The following is a 17,127-nucleotide window of genomic DNA, read 5'->3' on the forward strand; positions in this document are numbered from 1 at the left end:
TATTCTGAGCAAGAAAGTGGGGGTTGGGGGAAGACGGGGACGCTTAGGAGGCCTTCTAGAGTCCATGCTATGCATTTGGCTCTTGTCTGATATCTGTCAAAAAGAAGTTTAAATTTGTCCTTTGCAAAATGTGAGAGCACCTTATATCTGGAATCGCATTCCATTGGCCCATTCCAGTACGTGTGAAACTGAAACACCTCTGACTCGAACTCAGCCTCAACCCAAATGGGGACCTGAAGCCACGTGCTGGGTCTTGAACCCAGCCTAAACCCAGATTGAGGCTTGAACCCACGGTATTTTAGTTAGAATCATTCACCTCGTGTCTGGATTTACGAGGCTCAGGTTCTTTGTGTCTCAGGGCAGAAGGAATTCAGCGAGAGACAAAGTGCTAGGCGAGGAATAGATTTATTAAGATGGGACACTTGGGAGGGATGCAAGCTGGCAGGTGAGGAGGCTGCCCCAAGGATGAGCTGGGCTGCATTTTTATAATCCTGGGAAAGTGGGGAGGGAGAAAAGACAGCCTTCTTGCTCATTCTTCAAGCAGACATCAGGCTGACATCACTAGATCCTCCTTTGTATCCAGTAAGAGCATCTTTGACTCTATGAGGCCAAGCTAGGACTGCCATGGCGCTTAATCAAATCAGTAGAAGGCTGGGAACAGACGCTAAGATCTGTTGAATCATCTCAGGTGTCCGTGTAATGAGGGTCTCCTACTTTAGATGTCATCTTGTCCTTAAATCCCTGTCCTTGGTCCTGAGGGCAGGCCTCATTTTATCTTTCATTTAGTGGCCTGAGGCCTACTTCATGCTTTTATACAGGGTTTTATAGTTAAGCAAGGCTGCTTCATTCCACGATGCTCTGGTGGCTTTCTTGAGCGGTTATTAACTTACAGTGGTCACCCAAAGTCCACTAGATTTGCCTCTCTGTCCATGGCCCCCGCTGGGACCTTTCTCTCTGTAGCTTTCCTTCCTTATTCCTATCACCTGTGGGGTGTTTTCAACACCATCAAGCAAAGAGGGTGAATTCTGACACCCTTCGCCTGGAGAGAGCATCAGTTCCCACAGGTTCAGGTCTCCATCCTGCGAGACTGTGCAACCCCGTTCACATCAGACGCTCGTCGAAGGCCAGGTGTGCCTCTGACCAGCAGACTGTAGAGCAGAGGTTCCCACGCTCAGGTTTGATGACTTGGAAATAGTTTACTTACTCGACCACCAGTTTATTGTAAAAGGACATAACTCAGCAACAGCCGGATGGAAGAGAGGCATAGCTGGAACCTGCATGTATTCACCAGCCCTAAAATGCTCCAAACTCCAGTATTTGGGGGGTTTATGGAGGCTGTATTGCAGGGGCATGATCGATTAAATTATTGGCCATTGGTGATTGAATTGGATTTCCAACCCCTCTTCTGTACATGGGGGTCAGGAGAAGAGGTGCAGAAAGTTCAGACCCTCTAATCACTAGGATGGGTTCCCTTGACAACCAGCCTCCTTCCTTACATCACCTCATTAACATAACAACGGCGTAGTTCCTGCTGTTTGCTTAGAAAATTCTAAGGGTTTTAGGAGCTCGGGGCCAGGAACTGGGATGAAGACCAGATAAATCTTTCTTATTATAAATCACAGTATCACAGTTGCCGCAACACTCCCAAATCAGAAAATCATTTATGACTAGATTTTTAAAAGGGTTTGTGTAATCAGGAGAAATTGACATAGAAATAACATGAGCACTGATTAAAACTGACTTTTTAATATGGTTGCATTAACCTGTGATGAGTGAATGTTGAACGATTTTAAACTCTATTTTCAAAATACAATTATTTAAGTTCCGTATTCTTTCTGAACTGTTACTGGGTGAATGACATCAAAGAATAGAATTTCAGGGGGTTCCCATTGTGGCTCGGAGAATTAAGAACCTAACATAGTGTCCGTGAGAACGCTCAGGTTTGATCCCTGGCCTTGCTTAGGGGGTTAAGGATCCGGTGTTGCCGTGAGCTGTGGTGTAGGTCGAGGACACGGCTCAGATCCCACATTGCTGTAACTGTGGTGTAGGCCAGCAGCTGCAGCTCCAATTTGACCCCTGGCCTGGGAAAGTCCATATGTCACAGGAGTGGCCATGAAAAAAAAAAGAGAGAGAGAGAGAAAAGAATAGAATTTCAGAAGTGGGATAGATCAACTCGGGTGGGTTTTTAAACTCTTCTTATTGGTAGAATACTTTTTTTTTTTCCCCTCCCAAATGAAATCTTCTACCCAAACCTCAGATGATGAACCAGGTAGGATTGAGGAAAGGGGACCTGCAGCCTTGTCAAGTTGGGTTCCTCTCTCTATCCACTGCTAAAGCATCCCTGAGCCATTGTCTCTGAACTGTGGGCTCTGAGGAACTGGGTTTGCCAACCCCTGATGAAATCCACCTTGCTTTAGTGAGGAAGGACCTGGTGCCCAGATTTGTGGAGGTGGTGGCGGGTGCTAGCTGAGACCCCACCTTCTCAGACCACCTGTGCACAGCTTGCATTGACCCTGGGTACCTTCAGCAGTGACCCCAGGCCATTTATCCATCCTCTGTCCTGCCCCATATCTTTCCAAAAGGCCTTCTCTTCCTCTCTTGGCCAGGAGCCGGCATCCTCTGCCAACAGCTCTGTTAGAATCCTCTGATTTTTACAGTTTCCTTCGTGGCTCAGTGCTAACACACCTGACTAGTATCCACGAAGATGTGGGTTTGATCGCTGGCCTTACTCAGTGGGCTAAGGAGCTGGCATTGCCGTGAGGTGTGGTGTAGGCCAGCAGCTGCAGTTGCAATTTGACCCCTCGCCTGGGAACCTCCATATGCCACAGATGGGGCGCTAAAAAGAGGGGGAAAAAAATCTTCTGATATAAGTACCCTGAGGTCTGCCCTGCTTTCACATTAGGTCTTTGTTGCCAGTTCTTTCTACCTCTCCATCCCCTGGAGAGTCTGTGCTCACCTCCTTCTTTCAATCTTTTCTTTTCCAGGCTGAAAATCCCTAAGTCCTCATATGACATGTCTTTTTGTGCCCTTAGGCTGATTCCTCCTATCTGAGTGAGCTATAAATATAGCTCTTAAAAAGTAGAGCACGCATTGAATTAAATATGTTCCTGGTGATCTGGCCAAGCACTAAATAAAGTGGACTCGAAAGGCACGTGGATTGACGGTGACGTGAAGGTTGTTGGGGAGGAGAAACTTTTCCTCTACCCTCCTAGGATTAGTCTCAGGGGACCTGCAAATTAAACTAGCCAAAGAAAGGTGGAACAGAAGACAAGACATCCAGTTTTTTTGTTTGTTTGTTTGTTTTTATAGGGCCACACCCGCAGCATATGGAGGTTCCCAGGCTAGGGGTCTAATCAGAGCTGTAGTCGCTGCCTCTGCCAAAGCCACAGCAACACGGGATCTGAGCTGAGTCTGTGACCTACACCACGGCTCATGGCAACGCCGGATCCTTAACCCACTGAACCAGGCCAGGGATCAAACCCGCAACCTCATGGTTCCACTGAGCCACGACGGGAACTCCAAGGCATCCAGTTTTATTAATTTCACATGCACAAGAGTTGACAGAAAAGACGTGAAGCTCAAAGAAGTGGTTCGACACAAGGGCTTATTTTTTTTCAACAAAGGAAAGGGAGTTTGGGCTCTAAATAAGGGGAGTGACAAGAAAATATATCGTGAACACTAATGGAAGGTAAGGGCTGGTTTAGTGAGGTATGTTTTTATAGACTTATTTTGGTGTTGAATGTCCACTTCTGGGGATGAGTTTCTCTCCTGTTCCTGATTTGGGAGACAGAGACACTTTCACGAGGAAATATATGCCCTGGTTTGGGCAGGTAAGGGGAGAGCAGAAAACACTTCGTGCATCTGTTGATGCTGAATTGCCTTCATCTCAAAATAATCCTTGAGCCAAAGTGGTGCATTTTGAAGGAGCGTATTCTGATCCCCCTCAAGGTCTAACTTTTTATTTAATTTTTATTTTATATTGGAGTCTAGTTGATTTCCAACGTTGTGTTATTTTCAGGTGTACAACATAATGGTTCAGTTACACATATACATATATCCATTCTTTTTAAGATTCTTTCCCCGTATAGGTTATTACAGAATATTTATTAGAGTTCTCTGTGCTATTCAGTAGGTGCCTGTTGATTAACTATTTTATATATAATAGTGTGTATATGTTAAACCCAAACTACTAATTTTTCCTCCCCCCCCCTTCCTTTCCCTTTGGTAACCATAAGTTTGTTTTCAAAACCTGTGAGTCTGTTTCTGTTTTGTAAATTAGTTCATTTGTATCCATTTTTAAGATTCCACATATAACTGATATCATATGATTGCCTTTATCTGATTTGCTTCACTTATGATCATCTCTAGGTATGATCATCTGTAGGTCCACCCATGTTGCTGCAAATGGCATGATTCCATTCTTTTTTATGACTGAGTAATATTCCATTGTGTATATGTACTACATCTTCTTTAGCCATTCCTCTGTTGATGGACATTCAGGTTGCTTCCACATCTTGACTATTGTAAATAGTGCTGCTGTGAACATTGGGGTGCATGTATCTTTTCACATTATGGTTTTCTCTGGATATATGCCCAGGAGTGGGATTGCTGGATCTATGTTTTGGGGGTTTTTTGGTTTGTTTTTTGTTTTGTTTTGTTTTTTGCTTTTTTAGGGCTGCACCCACAGCATATGGAAGTTCCCTGGCTAGGGGTCCAGTCAGAGCTTCAGCTGCTGGCATGCACCATAGCCACAGCAACGCCAGGTCCTTAACCCACTGCAGGAGGCCAGGGACCAAACCCACATCCTCATGGATAATTGTTGGGTTCATTTCCACTGACCCACAAAAGGAACTCCTCATTTGTTTGTTTGTTTATGACCACACCTGTGACATTGGAGAGTTCTCTGCCCAGAAATTTAAGCCGAGCCACAGCTATGACCTATGCCGCAGCTGTGGCAACATTGGCTCCTTTAACCCACTGCACTAGACCAGGAATCAAATCCATGCCTCTGCAGCAACATTAGCTGCTGCAGTTGAATTCTTAACGCACTGTGCCACAGCGGGAACTCCTATGTCTAGTTTTTCAAGGAACCTCCATACTGTTCTTCATAACGGTTGTGCCAATTTACACGCTCACTAGCAGTGTGGGAGGGGTCCCTCAAGGTAAAATTTGATACCCGCTTCCCCCACCCATCATTGCAGCTATTGTGTATTGCTTTCCTCTGGGTGGCCTCAGTCCTCACCTCTTACAGCCACCTTCAAAATCATGCTCTAAATATCTCTCCAGGTTATCACATCATGGATTAGGATCCTTGAGGTTCTGTTGTTTATACTGTTATAAATCGACTTATTCAGTCCTTCAACTTCTATCAATCAGCTCCTCCACAAGGGTGAGAGGTCTCCTCTGAGACTTGACTGAAATCCAGACTCATTCATTCTTCATTCAGCTTGGTGTGTGCTGAGCCCTGTCCCCCTCCCGTCCCCAGAAATAGGAAACAGAGCCCCCGCCCTCAGGGGGGATTCTGGCGTAGTTGGGGCAAGCAGACCACGTACACACATAGATGTATGTAATGAGGTGTGGCAGGAAATGCTAAAATCTTAAGTAAGAAAAGCAGGAGGGTGAGAGGTTGGAGGGATGATCTGAAACAGCTTCTCTGAGGAGGTGGCATTTGAGCAGAAACCCGGATGGGGTGAAGGTGTGCGCGTGGGGGTGTCGGAGGGTGGTGTTCCGGGCGGAGGGAACGACGGAGGCAGAGGTTCCAAAGCGCCTCCTGGGATCCGCTGGAGACTGTGCACCTGAGCTCGGGGCAAGGCAGGCGCTCACGGGTCACGCGGGGACGCACGTACTACGGGGAAGGCGTCACGCTTTCCCACTTGCCCGTGAGAGTTGGGGGCGTCCAGTGGCAGGTGTTGAGCACGAGGGGGACGTGCTTTGATTGAACTCTTAAATGTTAAGACTGAAAGGAAGGAAGAGGGGGAGGGACGAGTAAAAGAAGGAAAAGCGCTAGCTGTTTTGTGGGAAAAGCTGTGGGATCGGGAGCAAGTATGGAAGCAGGAAACAAGTCAAGCAACCACCTCGTTGTCCCGACAAGTGTGTTTACCTCGTTCCTTGATCTACCAGTGCAGTAACCATTCCCAAAGAGAGTAAGGCTTGCCTAAGGAGGCTTGTTGTTCGTCAACATTTGCCGGCTCCTAGCCGTTGTGATTTTTGTTTTCTAAGTACGCGGAAGCTAGTCACCCATTCCTTCTAGAACATTCTGTGGTTGGAAACTCTGAATGAGGTGGGCAGACAAAGCCAATTGAGGTAGCAGAAAGGGGCTGCCCTTGGTGGTGTGGTGGGCACTCCTCATTTGCCGGTGGCTCTTTTTTTCCGCTCAAGGTAGGTGAATTTGAGACCCAGTTTTCTTGTGCATAAAATAAAGGGGATAATAGTTCTCTGAGAAATAAATGCAATTAAGAAGATTAAACAGCTGAAATAGGGAGTTCCGCCTGTGGCACAGCGGGTCAAGGATCTGGCATAGCCTCAGCTGTGGCAAAGGTCGTAGCAGCAGCTCAGATTCGATCCCTGGCCTGGGAACGTCCATATGCTGCAGGTGTGGCTAGAAACAAACAAATAAATAAGGCTATAAATAAATAAATATGCCTAGAAATAAACAAACAAATAAAAAGCTGAAACATACTCAGTTCCTGTAACTTCAGGGCTCAACAAATCTTAATTCCTTTTCTGCCTGCTTTTATTTTACTTGAGCCTACATTTAATTTGATGGTGAAGCTCTAGAGGGGTATAAAGTAGGTTTTGTTGATGTTTGTGTCCCCACTGGAGTGGCTGAGTCATAACAGGTGCCAAATTCAGGGTGAATCAGTGAGTCTGTGCAGTCAGCGCTTAGTTAGCCAGCATCCCAGTGGAAGCGAAGAAGGCATTTCCAGGTGAGAGGCACAGTGACGATGGCCATCAGAGTTGATCCAGAATCCCCCAGGCTCATTGGCAGGTTGATTAGGTGACCCCCAGGCCTCTTAGAAGCGAGGGTGTCACGTGTGGGGCCAGCAGAAGCACCAAGGCCCCTTGTTAGCACATTGTGCGTTTCTTTTTTCTTTCTCTTTTTTTTTTTTTTTTTTTTTTTTGTCTTTTTTAGGGCCTTTCCCACAGCATATGGAGGTTCTCAGGCTAGGGGTCGAATCGGAGCTGTAGCCGCCGGCCTACACCACAGTCATAGCAACTCGGGATCTGAGCCACATCTGCAACCTACACCACAGCTCATGGCAACGCCGGATCCGTAGCCCACTGAGCAAGGCCAGGGATCGAACCCACAACCTCACGGTTCCTAGTTGGATTCATTTCTGCTGCGCCACGACGGGAACTCCACATTGTGCATTTCTTCTGGGCTTCAACTGTTGGCTCGCCGTTGCTTTGTTGTGTTTCCTGAATGGAAACAGTCGGGGAAGCAGTAGACCCAGTTCTGCAGGCGGCCTTGAAGGACACCAACTAATATGAGTCAAAACTGTGCTGGCGAGAATGAACACGTGCTTCGTCCTTCCAAGACAATGCAGTGGACTCTCCGAAGAGAGACTTCCATTCCCCATCCAGGTTCAGAGAACTAATAAGATGACTCCAGGAGTTCCCGTCGTGGCGCAGTGGTTAATGAATCCGACTAGGAACCATGAGGTTGCGGGTTCGGTCCCTGCCCTTGCTCAGTGGGTTAACGATCCTGCGTTGCCGTGAGCTGTGGTGTAGGTTGCAGATGTGGCTCAGATCCCGAGTTGCTATGACTGTGGTGTAGGCCGGCGGCTACAGCTCCGATTCGACCCCTAGCCTGAGAACCTCCATATGCCGCGGAAGCGGCCCAAAGAAATAGCAAAAAGACAAAAAAAAAAAAAAAAAGACTCCTCTCTTGTGTGCACCTCGTTAGCCCAGGCCCCGGAAAAGCGTCCCTCTTTGTTACTCTGAGGGCCTTTGATCCCAGCTCCTTACTCTGTGGCTCCTCAGACCCGTGTGTCTGATGTGTGGACACAAGCAGAAGAACAGCAGGAACTGGACACAGAGAGAGAGCGGGCCCACGCAGAGTTCATTTCTTGTGAAATGTTTTATTTTACAACTTCCTGTAAGAATGATACAAATGAACTTATTCACAAAAACAGAAGCAGACTCAGACAGAGAAGATAAGCTTATGATTATCAAAGGGGAAAGGGGAAGGGATACATGAGGAGTCTGGGGTTAATAGATACATGTTATTGTATATAAAATAGATAAACACCAAGGACCTACTGGGTAGCACCGGGAACTCTACGCTGTATTTTATTATAACCTCTATGGGAAGAGAATCTGAAAAAAGAAAAGAAATAGGTATGAGCCATTCTGCTGTACACCTGAAACTAACATGGCATTGTAAATCAACTATATTTTAAGAAAAAATAAATTAAAAAAATAAATAATAAATAAAACCCCACGTGGGATTTATCTTTCCTCCAAAATAGGATTTCAGTGAAACGTATTTCAGCTACTTCGCAGTTAAAGTATGCAGCATTTTGCTCACAAATTCCCTCAGTACAATGAACAAAGACGGGGAACGACTCAAATGATCTCTTAGCATCTTCATATCCCCACAGCCTGTATTAGGCCCTGAGTAGTGTGTTCCCCCCATCCTTCACCCCAACATGCATCTATAGAAGCCCAAACCTCAAAACGTATCTCCACATGTGACTGTATTTAGAGATGGGACCTTTAAAGATATAATGAAGTTATTCGGTCCTGTGGGTGGTCCTAAGCCCATCTGACTGGTGTCCTTTTAAGAAAAGGAGATGAGGATGCAGACGCTCATGGACTGAGGGCGACCTTGCGGGGTGAGGATGCAGGGAGATGGTGGCCAGGCGGGAGCCTTCGACGAAAGCCAGCTCCTGGTCTTGGACGTCCAGCCTCCAGGACCACGGGACAGTGCCTTACTGTTGTTTCAGCGCTTGGAATTGTGGTAGTTTGTGACAGCAGCCTCGGCAAATGCATACAGGCTGCAGCCACACACTGTTGAGAAGCTCAGGCGAACACGTCACCTCTGAGACCCGGCTCAGAGGTTCTCTCGAGGGGCACATATTCCTTTGCTTGGGCTGCCCGTCCAAGTGCAGAAACGGGGGGGCCTCTGAGGGCTGTGAGGGAAGGGTCTGGTCCCGGCCTCTGTCTTTGGCATGTAGATGGCTGTCTTCTTTCTGCTTCTCTCCACATCATCGTCTTTCTCTGTGTCTCTGTGTGTGTTTGAATTTCCCCCTTTGTAGACGGACACCAGTCATTTTGGATCAGGGCCCACGCTCGTGACCTCATTGCAGCTCAGTTCCTCCTGTAAAGACTCTCTCTCCAGAGGAGGTCGCATGCTGAGATGCTCTGGGTTAGGGCTTCAGCCTGTGAACTTTGAGGAGCACCATTGCACTTGTCACAGGCACCTTCTGAGGATGGGGACTAGGGGCTCGTGGTTTTTCCCTTCATGAATCTGTATACATTGCTCTAAGGACAGTGGAGTGAAAAGAGTCAAAAAGACCTGGAGTAAAAATCCAGACTTTCATTTAGCTGTGTGCTCTCAACCAAGTTCCTGAATCAGTTGTGTTTTCTGTTGAACAAATATTTACATAAAGAACTTACAGATGCGGAGTTCCCATCATGGCTCAGTGGTTTACGAATCTGACCAGGAACCATGAGGTTGCAGGTTCGCTCCCTGGCCTTGCTCAGTGGGTTAAGGATCTGGCGTTGCCACGAGCTCTGGTGTAGGTCGCAGACGCGGCTCGGATCCTGAGTTGCTGTGGCTGTGGTGTAGGCCGGCGGCTACAGCTCCGATTGGACCCCTAGCCTGGGAACCTCCATATGCTGTGGGAGCATCCCAAGAAATGGCAAAAAGACCAAAAAAAAAAAAAAAAAAAAAAAAAAAGAAGAAGAAGCATCATTATAGGTACTTGGAGGTATTACCTCATTTAATACTCATAATAACTCCAAGATACTGGGACTGTTAGCTTTCTGGTGTTGTAGAGTGGAACTGTTACGTGACTTGCTCAAGCTCACACAGCTAGTAACTAAGTAAACAGGATTTGAACCCCTAGGTTTAGCCCCAGAGTTAGTGCAGTTACCCGCTCTGCTCTGCTGGTGTGGGTTTTGAGACTTTGTAAAATAATAGCTCCTTGACAATAGTTGTTATGAGAAGTCAGTAAACATTAGCTTCCTCTTCTTTTATTTTACCAGTTTTTAGACAGATGGGTATACATATATATAGATACATATATATGTAATATTGGGAGTTTCCTGGTGGCCTAGAGGGTTAAGGATCTGGCAATGTCACTGCTGTGGCTTGGGTTTGATCCCTGGCCTAGGAACTCTATGCATGCTGTGGGCACAGCCAAAAAGATAGATAGATAGATAGATAGATAGATAAAATAAATTTCATAGATTTATAGATACATATATATTTAGAGGATTAGGTAATATGTAAATTTATTAGTATATATTTAGAGGATAACATGACAAATATATTAGCCAAAGAACTGATGAAAGATCGAGGCACTTGGAATCATAAATTGAAGGGGCAAAGAGTAAACAATGATATCTTGAGAAACAGACCAAAAAGCAGGGACTTTATTGGACTTTTGTCTGATGGTTTTACTCAGTTTCCCTGGTTTTACCCTTTGGGTTTGAAAAGATTCAAAACTGTTGTTGAACTAGCCACTCCAAGTTTGGAGGTTCCTTTTTCCCTGGTATCGGTGGCTCCCCTGTCATACAGCATTGAATTTGTCCCAGCTCCTCCTTATCCGCAGCGTTTCATGTAATGAGTGTCAATGTCAACATGACTTGTAGGTTCTGCCCGTGGTGGTTTTGTTAATAACGAACACATTACCATTATTCTGTGATTTTTTTTTTCAGTACCATATGAAATTTTATTGGGAAATTGAACCCTTCTCATCTCGCTTAGGGACAGAAGAGGACAGCATCTAGCAGCTGGCACTCCGGGAACACATGCAAATTGCTCTGTCTGATAGTTTATCTTGAACGATGGTGTTTACAGCTATTCACAGAGCCTCAATTTAACAAAATTGCAGCACTTGGTATTTAAAAGAGGCATGAGCTTGAAGGAAGAACGTGGGGGATTTTCTTTTCCATCCCACATGTTCTGGCCACATTTTGGTAACGGAGTTTCCAGTGTCATTAGTTCTGAATTTTAGAACATTCCTTTCCCTTTTCTCCATGGAATCACTGTCACTGGGTCCTTACTTATTATCCAGGTTATTTCTCGAGCTCTTTGAGCGAGGCACTACGTTAGGTACCACTGGAGAGAAAAAAATGTTTGAGAGAGAGTTAACGTCCTCACGATGCCTTGTTCTGAAGACAGAGGACTAGATAGAGCCAAGTGCAATGAACACAGCGCTATGAGATTTCAAAAGAGCACTGACAATGTATGACTAGGGTGTCAGGAAGCTTCCTAGAGATGGTGGTATTGTAGCTGAGCTGTGGAGGAGAGGGCTTATCTGAGAAGCCATGATGTTCTTGGAGAGCTTCTCATAACACAGCAGGAGAATAGTTTGATCCAGAGCATGGATGTGAGGAAAGGTGAAAGTCAAGGTCTTTTTTATTTTTTTTTGGCTGCATCTGTGACATGTGGAAGTTCCCAGGCCAGGGATCAAACCTGTGCCACAGCAGTGATGATGCCAGATCTTTAACCAGCCGAGCCACCAGGGAACTCCCCAAGGCCCATTTTAAATGAAACACAGGGATGGCGGGATGAAGGATGGAGGGAGGGAAAAGGGTGGCAAACAGAGATTACCTTCCGTTAGAAAGAACCTTGAACGTTGTTGTCTGCATGATGACATTTCTTCTTGTGTCTTCAGGAGATATTGAACCAGGGAGGTGATTTAAGCTGTACTTCAAGAAAAGCAAAAAATTAAGCTGCATTAAAAGTTTAGGAGTTCTTGTTGTGGCTAAGGACCTAATGATGTCTCCATGAGGGTGTGGGTTCGATCTCTAGCCTTGTTCAGTGGGTTAAGGATCTGGTGGTGTTGTGGCACAGGCCGGCACCTGCATGTCCAGTTCAACCCCCGGACTGGGAACTTGCATGTGCTGCAGGCGCAGCCCTGAAAAGAAAAAGTTCAGAAGGGTGAAAGTGAGATGATGAATTGCAATGTTTGGGCAAGAAGTGGTGGACACCTGATGTGGGGAGGTGACCACAGGACTGAGAATAAGATCTCTGCAAGGAAAAGTCAAGCAGCCTGGGCAGATAATTGGATATAAAAAGCAGAGATGGGTAATGAAAGTAGCACTCTTGAATGTGTACTGGTAGATGTTCTCAATAGCATTACTTTAGCATCACCAAAGAAATTAAGACCTTACCTGAATCCATTTGCAATTGCCTGTGTTGTTTTCTTCTGTTCAGGATTTCTCAGAGCCTCTAATATACTAATATATACTGTGAATCTCCCAGAAGATGGTCTTGTCCCATTTTCTAAATTTATTTGTCCATAGACACATATTTTTCTAAGAAAAAAAAAAAAAAGGAAGAAGAATTTCTAAAAAATCTTGCATTTTCTGAAACATTATTTTGGGACATGCTCTACCACATTTGGAGAATGATAATATAATTGATACAAACTGAGAAATAGAGCTTAGAAATTGGTTGCACTAAAATGATATTGTTGACATTGGGAGGTGTTAAATTTGGGATGCCAGAGACCATGCAAGTTGGAAGCATCTGGAAACTTGCATGTTTCCTGGAACTTCAGCTAAAATGAGAGGTTTGACTAGAAAGTTCTATTTTGGAGGTATCATCTCAAGATGATAATTGAATCCACAAAGGTGAGATCAGTAGGGAAGAGAGAAGTTTTGGGAAATAATCTGGTGTCCAATATTGCAGAGAGACTGAGAAAGAAAGACAGCTTTAAGGTTCAGAAAATAAGTTACCAGCCTTGGAAAGAACAGTTTTAATAGGATGTGATCAAGATGGGAGCCCTGTTTAAGACGTCTTGGGGTGACTTAAATCAAAAGCATGGATATGAAGGATTGAACATGACTAAGTACAAGAAAAGAAACTGTGGGGGATGGGTAAATACTTGTTTTACCACTAAATTTCTGGCATCAGTAGTTCTTAAAAACTGCCCTGCCTCAGAATCCCTAGAAATCTTGGTTAAAAAAAAAAAAAAAAAAAAAAAAAAAAAAAAAAAAAAAAAGACAGCCCTCCTCCCAGAGTGTTTGGTTCAGTAGATCTGGGAGCCCAAAAATTGGCATATCTACCAAGTTCCCATGAGCCATTGATGCTATTGATCTGGGTACCACAAGCTGAGAACCTCTGCTCTAGAGAAGGGAGAATGTAGTATCCAACTTGCAGGTGGGAGGCGAGCTTTGGGAGAGAGAAAAGCCACATCTTTATCAGAAAATGACCAGAAATAAAAGAAGAAACAGTGGACAAAGACACTTAAAAATTTGGAGTAGGGTTAGGATGGTGTTGGCAGCTTCCGGAACAGAAGAAGATGTGCCAGAATCCAGGAAGTTGTCCCTGTGGATATTGAAGTTACGACAGTGAAGATGGATAGGATAGAAGGAAGCACTCGAAGCCTGGTGCAGAAACCGTCCAGAAAAGTGGTGAAGGGAAGGGAAAATTCTTTTTCCCGCTATCGTCCTAGGTTCTGCAACTGGGGCCCCTGTAAAGTTAGATGGACAAGGGACAGATTCACAAGAGAAACACACCTTATTAACATGAGCCGTGCACATCCCACGGGAGAAATCTCAGTGGAAGCGAACTCCAAGGGGTGGATAGAACTCAGGCTTAAATAGCATCTTAACCAAAGAACAGTCCGTTTTCAGAGAAATGATGAGGCAGAGGAAAAGGAGTTTGAGTTTCTAGGACAAATTGTGGGAAGGTAAATGTATGGAGGAAACTAATGGAGTAAGATTTGTTTGCGCAGGTCCATTTGGCACGTGCCAACTTTTTGTCATCTTCTTGGCCATAAATCTTCCCTGGAAGAGGAGATTTTTGGCAGGCCCTATTTTTCCAAAGTTTCTGCCTTTAGTCACTTCAGGAAGCTCCAAGAGGATGCCCTTCTGCATCCATGGATTCTCATTTGCCTACAGCTCTAAAGCTGGCATATTTGGGGCGGGGTATTTTCATCTCCTACTGTGGATATGAGTGGAAGGAATCAGTCTCGTTTGACATAGACCTTGAGTGTGGGTTCCTATGGTCTAGGAATGGCATCAGGGGCAGCAAAGACCATCTAAACTCCTTTAGTTAAAAAGAGTAAGAGGGAGTTCCCATCATGGCGCAGCAGAAGTGAACACGACTAGTAACCATGAGGTTGTAGGTTCGATCCCTGGCCTCGCTCAGTGGGTTAAGGATTCGGTGTTGCTGTGAGCTGTGGTGCAGATCACAGAAGCAGCTCGGATGCAGCATGGCTGTGTCTGTGGCATAGGCTGGTGGCCGTAGCTCCAGTTTGACCCCTAGCCTGGGAACCTCCATATGCTGCCAGTGACACTCTAAAAAGAAAAAAGAAAATAAGAGAAAGAGTTCCCTGGTGGCCTAGTGGCTAAGGATTGGCACAGTCACTGCAGTGGCACAGGTTTGATCCGTGGTCACATGCACAGGTGCAGCCAAAAATCAAAACCAAAAAGAGTCAGAGAACACACAACCTTCCTTGCAAAAAGTTGTGAGGAAATTGATGTGATCAGGCTAAGTTACCCTATCAGCTGAGGCACAGTCCTTAGTGGGGTGCGAAGAGAACATCAGGCTCTTCCTTGGCACTTTGCATGGACTGACTCCTTTCATGCTCATGGGTACCCTGTGAGGTTGGTACTATTATCCCCATCTTACAGTTAAAGATATGAAGTCATGAGAAATTAAGTAGTTGGCCAAGTTCACACAATGAGTTAGTGATGACACCAGGAATGGAAGCCAAGTGCAGTCTCTGGGGAGCTTGATAGCATAAGCTGATTTGGCATCTTGACTTTGCATCATTCATTGGCCACATCCCTTCCCAGGAGCCACCACCTGACTAGGAGACTGCTGGCCCCCTAAGGCTTGATTTGGGGTGCACCCCAGGGGCTGCCTTCCATCTTACCAGAATGTCCCATGCTGTTATCTGGGCATGATTGGAGGACGTGGGCCAGAGTAAAGGGGGGACCCTCAGCAGTGTTCCAGGGTTTGGAACCTGAAGCAGCATGGGACACAGTGACTCATGGTGCAGACCCAGAGCCCTCAAAAGGGCTCATTGTCACCAGAATGGAAGGGCAGGGCAGGTGGCATTGGGCAATAGAGCATTTCAACGACACCGTTTCTCTTCAGGGTGAAAACTTTTGTTGTCTTCTCTGCTCCTTGGGTCTACATATTTCTCAAAATTAAGAAGTCTGCTAACTTCAGGAGTTCCTGTTGTGGCAGAGTGGGTTAAGAACACGACCAGCATCCATGCGGATGCAGGTTCAATCCCTGGCTTTGCTCAGTGGGTTAAGGATCTGGCCTTGCCACAAGCTGCAGTGTAGCTCACAGACACGGCTCAGATCCCAAGTTGCTGTGGCTGTGGCATAGGCCAGCAGCTGCAGCTCTTATTCAGCCCGTAGCCCAGGAACTTCTATATGCCGCAGGTGCAGCCCTAAAAAAAAAAAAAGAAAAAGAAAAGAAAAGTGCAGCAGTACTGAATTACGAAGTGTGAGTGGAAGAGACCCTTGCTGCTGCCCCTTGCCTACCAACCATTCACACGGCTAAAGAGCATCCTTTCACCAAAACAGTTCTTTTTTTTTTTTTTCCTGCCAGATATTTGGATGCATTTTTCCTCATCGCCTAAACGCCAGCACGTTTCAGACTTATTGAGAATGAACGTGTAAAGAATGTGGCCCTGGGATGAGGTGGCTCGCCCAGGGCTGCAGCTGAAGGCAGACTGTGGGTGGCCAGGGAACCCCAGGGTTTGGGTTCTCCTCTTTCCTAACTGTTACAGAAGCATTTCAACATGAGCAGGAGGGAGCAAAATGGTGCAAAAATGACCCAGCTGTGCTCCCCTTTTCTTTTTCCTGAAGGGACAAAGAATCATCCCTTCTGAGACCTCAACATAAAACTGGGATATATTTCAGCAGCTCTTGTAGCGCAGAATTGGGGAATTGGTGGCAAACTTTGTCATCTCAATCATAAATGTGACAGAGATCTACTCAATCTAGGGATCATTCGTGTCCTGGGTTAGATTTGGGGGCGGGTAGAGGATTCATGTAGGATGAGGACCTGAGGGATGAGTAGGACTTGGGAACATTTGAGCATTTGCTTCCTTTTCTTGAAATTCTCCTTGCCTCTCAATGTGAGAAAAGCCATAAAGAAATGGCCGCTTGGATAGTATCATCTGAGAAATTTCCAGATGCCATTCTAAGAAAAGGTCTACTGTCATTCTAACAGAGCTAGCATTACTGAACCAATTAAACCCCACAAGTTCCCACTTGACCCCCACTTTGATTTAAATTTTGTTCCCAGGCAGTGCCGTTATGGGTAGAGAGTTTCTGTCATCAAGATGTGTCCAATCCGTCATGTCGATTTAGCTCTGTTTGCAGCTGGATTGAGCCGCATTTGTTCCAGGTGACGTTTCCTTGATGTGGTATTTATTAAAAACCCAATGGCTCTTGACCTGTGCTCGTCCGTCAAAACACCTTTTCCTCCTGCAGAAAATGTTTGACTGTTTTCTTCATTACTTTTTGCCCATAAATGAGGGGGGCTTGTCCCACTTGAGAGCTCTTCAGACACCCCCCCACACACAGTCCCCTCAACCCCTTAGTCTCTGTCACAGCTCTGTCTGCTATGGAAACTTGTAGACTCCTCACAACCATGGGCAGCCACCTGATCCGTTACTGGCACCGACACCCTTGTGAAAGCGATATTTTCCTTGCCTTTCACCTTGAAGGTGTCTGTATGTCAAATAGAATGCCAGGTCATAATGTCACAGTCAGCATCTCGATTGGGCTCAATTTGCTAAACATTCTGCCTTCTCGTTATCTGTGGTTTTTTGTTTTTGTTTTAGGGCCACACTTGCAGCATATGGAGGTGCCCAGGCTAGGGGTCCAGTTGGAGCTACATACAGCTGCCAGTCTACCCCCCAGCCACGGCAATACCAGATCCGAGCCGCGTCTGCAACCCACACCACAGCTCACAGC

General features: G+C 45.8%; 1 protein-coding gene and 1 long non-coding RNA gene across 12 annotated transcripts in view; one reads left to right on the top strand and one right to left on the bottom strand.

Annotated features, from left to right (window-relative positions):
- Nucleotides 1–17,127, top strand: part of CACNB2 (calcium voltage-gated channel auxiliary subunit beta 2) — a 455,426-nt gene that overhangs the window by 332,312 nt on the left and 105,987 nt on the right. The gene's annotated exons all lie outside the window — the stretch shown is intronic.
- Nucleotides 1,992–8,433, bottom strand: LOC146399505 (uncharacterized). The gene is made up of 2 exons (XR_014817883.1): nt 7,819–8,433; nt 1,992–7,135 (listed from the first exon to the last, which is right to left on the bottom strand). It is a non-coding gene; the product is annotated as an uncharacterized LOC146399505 (long non-coding RNA).

The sequence above is a fragment of the Sus scrofa genome, chromosome 10 (genome assembly GCF_054392235.1).
Source record: "Sus scrofa isolate SSC_HxYL_T2T_F1_AM1 chromosome 10, Sscrofa_HxYL_maternal_Yorkshire_Landrace_v2.0, whole genome shotgun sequence".
NCBI classification, from domain to species: Eukaryota; Metazoa; Chordata; class Mammalia; order Artiodactyla; family Suidae; genus Sus; species Sus scrofa.